Source organism: Peromyscus californicus, unplaced genomic scaffold (genome assembly GCF_007827085.1).
Source record: "Peromyscus californicus insignis strain IS unplaced genomic scaffold, ASM782708v3 Scaffold_13__1_contigs__length_99412109, whole genome shotgun sequence".
Classification (NCBI taxonomy): Eukaryota; Metazoa; Chordata; class Mammalia; order Rodentia; family Cricetidae; genus Peromyscus; species Peromyscus californicus.
This window is the reverse complement of record NW_026294424.1, coordinates 60,683,879-60,688,680: the sequence shown is the minus strand read 5'-3', so window position 1 is coordinate 60,688,680 and position 4,802 is coordinate 60,683,879.

Sequence of the window (4,802 nt, the reverse complement as noted above, 5' to 3'; positions counted from 1 at the left end):
AAGCTACACAGAGAAACCCTGTCTTGAAAAACCATAAATAAATCAATAAACCAATAAAAATAGCTCCTCACAGTCTACTTGTGTTCAGGGTAGCTGACAGTGTGCATTGCTCACAATGAAAGGAGAATGGCTTAAGTTCCTGAAGTATAGAAAGAGGACTGAGGACATGGGACAATACAGTGACATCGATAGTAGGTAGCAAGAGGTGTATTCAGTACAAGCAAATCTCTCTCTATATATATATTGTGTGTGTGTGTGTGTGTGTGTGTGTGTGTGTGTGTGTGTGTGTGTATACAAGTGCTCTCAGCTGTGTGTTTGTGTAGGTGTAAACCAAAGGTTGATATCAGGTATATTACTTGATCACTCCACACTTTATTTTTGGAGACAAGGCCTCACTGAACTCTGTCATTTGGCCTAGGCTGGCTGCTCAGCCAGCCCTCACCATTCACCTGTCTTAGTTCCTGGGATTAAAATGGGCCCTGGGCGTATGAACTTGGGTCCTCAGGTCCGCACAGCAAGCGTGCTGCCTTCTGATCCATCTTTTGAGTCCCACAAGTGAGAGCCTGGTCCTGCCCTGTGGTCCCTGGGTTCTTCTTGTGGCCGGAGAAGCTGGAGGCCCATCTCCAGTGGTGGGAATGTAGACAGGGTTAATTGACTTCTTACATCTCAAGAGTAAAATGAAGAGCATTTTTTACTCAAGATGACCTCTGGGGAGTTTTACAGTTCTGGAATGCCTAAGACCTCAAGCAGCAGATCATAAGAAATGTCCAGACCAGCCGGGCGGTGGTGGCGCACGCCTTTAATCCCAGCACTCGGGAGGCAGAGCCAGGCGGATCTCCGTGAGTTCGAGGCCAGCCTGGGCTACCAAGTGAGTCCCAGGAGAGGTGCAAAGCTACACAGAGAAACCCTGTCTCGAAAAACCAAAAAAAAAAAAAAAAAAAAAAGAAATGTCCAGACCCATGTATAGGAAAATTGAAGCTAATGGGGGCTGCAGTAGTTAACAGCAAGTTCTGCTCTTGCAGAGGACCTGAGGTTAGTTCCCAGCACCCATGTGAGAGGAGCGACAACTGCCTGAAACTCCAGCTCCAGGGAATTCAGTGACTTCCTCTGGCCTCTGTGGGTACTGCATTCAGGTGCATAAGCCCACACATAGGTGCACAAACATACATACACTTTGAACGAATCTTTTTTGTTTGTTTGGTTTGGTTTTTTGAGACAGGGTTTCTCTGTGTAGCCCTGGCTGTCCTAGAACTCACTCTGTAGACCAGGCTGGCTTTAAACCCCTTTCTAAAACGAAAATTTAAGTTAAAGTCTGTGGTGGTCTCCCCTAACATGCACGATCTGTTTCTGAAGTATTGGCCAAATGTGGTCAAAAGAGCGCAGTGAGGCACTTTGTGAAAAGCACATTTGCATAAGCTGTATATAGTATATTATTTACCATTAAATTCTACAATTAATATTATGCTCTGCCTAATTTATGAATTAAACTTTTCATAGATTTGCATGCTCAGAAAATCAAATGAAGCCAGGCGGTGGTGGCACATGCCTTTAATCCCAGCACTTGGGAGACAGAGGCAGTTAAGACCAGCCTGCTCTACAGAATGAGCTTCAGGACAGCCAAGGCTACACAGGGAAACCCTGTCTCAAAAAACAAAAACAAAAAACAGAAGCCAGAAAGCAAAACAACAATAACAAAAAACATCACATGAAGGGCAAACAATGTACTTTTTAATTCCTTTACCTTCAGCCATTAGACCCTTTTTATATCATTGGGATAAAACAGACAGGACTCTCTAGTTAAAACTGGTTTCTGACATGTGCTTCCAAGCCAGGTCATCTATTTTCTTTTATAAGAAGACTTAGCCGGGCGGTGGTGGTGCACGCCTTTAATCCCAGCACTTGGGAGGCAGAGGCAGGCGGATCTCTGTGAGTTCGAGGCCAGCCTGGACTACCAAGTGAGTCCCAGGAAAGGCGCAAAGCTACACAGAGAAACCCTGTCTCGAAAAACCAAAAAAAAAAAAAAAAAAAAAAAAAAAAAAAAAAAAAAAAGAAGAAGACTAGTATGTGAGGAATATGATAAGCAAGTGTTTTTTAAGATCTATAGATGCACCAAGGAGAGATATTTTTATTTTCTTGAGTATACTGTTGAGTTCTAAGACCTAACAAAGCATTTTTTCAGTGAATCAAATCAATATATAGATGTCTCCTGTCTTGTTTCTCTCTGGATATTAGGCTTCAGTGCCCTAAGCATAGGAAGCAACTTTAATATTGTGTGGGGGCTGGCGAGATGGCTCAGCGGTTAAGAGCTGCTGGCTGCTGTTCCAGAGGACCTGAGTTCAGTTCCTAGCACCCACATGGCCGCTCACGATGCCGGTAACTCCAGCTCAAGGATCCAACACCCTCACACAGACTCACATGCAGGCAAAACACCAATACACATATTAAGGAAAAAAGTAGCATACACGAGATGCACATAGACACACATACTCACAAAAACACATCAAAATCAGGAGGATAAAAACCCATCCAAATCCTGGGTCTATTACTTCAAAAGTCTCCAGCTTCATTTCTTTCTTTCTTTCTTTTTTTTTGTTTTTGTTTTTCTGAGACAGGGTTTCTTTGTGTAGTTTTGGTGCCTGTCCTGGATCTCACTCTGTAGACCAGGCTGGCCTCAAACTCACAGAGATCCACCTGGCTCTGCCTCCTGAGTGCTGGAATTAAAGGCGTGCACCACCACCACCACCACTCTCCAGCTTCATTTCTTCACGGGTTTCCACCTCCCTTTATTTTTTTTTTGTTTTGAGACAGAGACTCGTGTATTCCTGGCCAACCTGGAACCACATGTGTTAGACCAGCCTGGGTTTGAACTCATGGAGACCCACTAGTCTCAGCTTCTGAGGTGCTGGGATTACAGGCCTATACTATCCCACCTGGTCTACATGTTCCTTCCCTCTCTCTTAAAGAAAGAGTTTCACTGTGTTGACTAGGCTGGCCTCAAACTCACGCAATTCACTTGCCCCTGACTCCCGTGTGCTGGGGTGAAAGGTATGAGCCACCATGCCCAGTTTTGTTTCTTCTCATTCCATTTGAGTAGGAACTTCTCCCTAGAGCAGCAGCCACCATGACCAAAGCAGATAGCAAGTGACACACACGTACACACACATACACACACACACACACACACACACACAAATATATGTATGTATGTGTATATATATATGTATATATATATATGTATGTATAGGCTGTAAGATGTTGAACAGCAGCCCTATGGCTCACAAAGTACCCTGATGTCTAATAGCACAGAGCTGACCTCAGACCTATATCAGTAAGAGGAAGCAGGAAGCAATCACTTTTTTTTTTTTTTTTTCAAGACAGGGTTTCTCTGTGTAACAGTCCTGGCTGTCCTGGAACTCATTTTGTAGACCAGGCTGGCCTTGAAATCACAGAGATCCACCTGTCTCTGTCTCCCAGGTGCTGGGATTAAAGGCACTGCCACCCCTGCCGCCACCACCCGGCCCGGAAGCAATCACTTAAGGAGAATGAAAACCACATTACATGTCAAGAATTATGGTTTTTATTTTTATGTTTTGAATCCACATTGGTGCTTGGAGAGATGGCTCAGCAGTTAAGAGCTCTTCCTGGTCTTGTAGATTAACCCAGGTTTGTTTCCCAGCACCCACATGGCTGGTCACAACCACCTGTAACTCCAGTTCCAGGGCCTCTGATGGCCTCTTCTGGCTTCTGTGGACACTAGGCACACACATGGTGTGTGTACATAGATTGGGAGGGGGGGAGACACTCATACATACACATATAAAATATATATGTAATATATATACATAATATATACAATGTGGGCTTAAATATTTAGATATATATGTATGTATATAAAATCTTTAAAAATACAAGTTAAAAAACACAACCTAGCCAGGCGGTAGGGGCACACACCTTTAATCCCAGCACTCAGGAGGTGGAGGCAGAGGTTAATGTCTGATGTGGAGGCCAGCCTGGTCTACAGAGTCAGGGCTACACAGAGAAACCCTGTATTAAAAAAATCAAACTAGCCGGGCGGTGGTGGCGCACGCCTTTAATCCCAGCACTCGGGAGGCCGAGCCAGGTGGATCTCTGTGAGTTCGAGGCCAGCCTGGACTACCAAGTGAGTTCCAGGAAAGGCGCAAAGCTACACAGAGAAACCCTGTCTCGAAAAACCAAAAAAAAAAAAAAAAAAAAAAAAAAAAAACCAAACCAACAAAACCCCTCCATATCCTTCCTATAAAAGGGGAAATACAAAGGAACCCATGCTTAGGTGAGAGCTGTGAAGCTGCCAAACCCCAGAAACAACAAGATCTTTAGCATCAGCCACAGAGAAAGCGGAATGAAAATGACGTCACTGTCCTTTGCAGCAACTAGGACGCAAGAAGCCAGTGGGAGAGCCTCTCCAAAAGGCTGAGAGGGGTCTGGAACTGTGTCATGTTCCTGGAGTGCTTGTGCAAGGCGCACAAAGCCCCAGCTCTGTCCCCAGCATGAAACTGTGCATAGTGATGCACACCCCTGATCCCTGCACTCCTGGATCCGAAATTCAAGGTCATTCTCTGCTACATAGGTTATCAGAGGCCAGCCTGCGATGCATGAGCTCCTGCCTCAGAAAACAATCGCTTAGAGAGACTAACGGCCACCCCCAGAATTCCATGTCCAGAAAAATTACCTTCCAAAACAAAAGTAACAATTTACATATAAACAGGAAATACATTTACCATCAGTTCCAGTGAATTACAATTAAAGGAAGAAAATAATCCAAC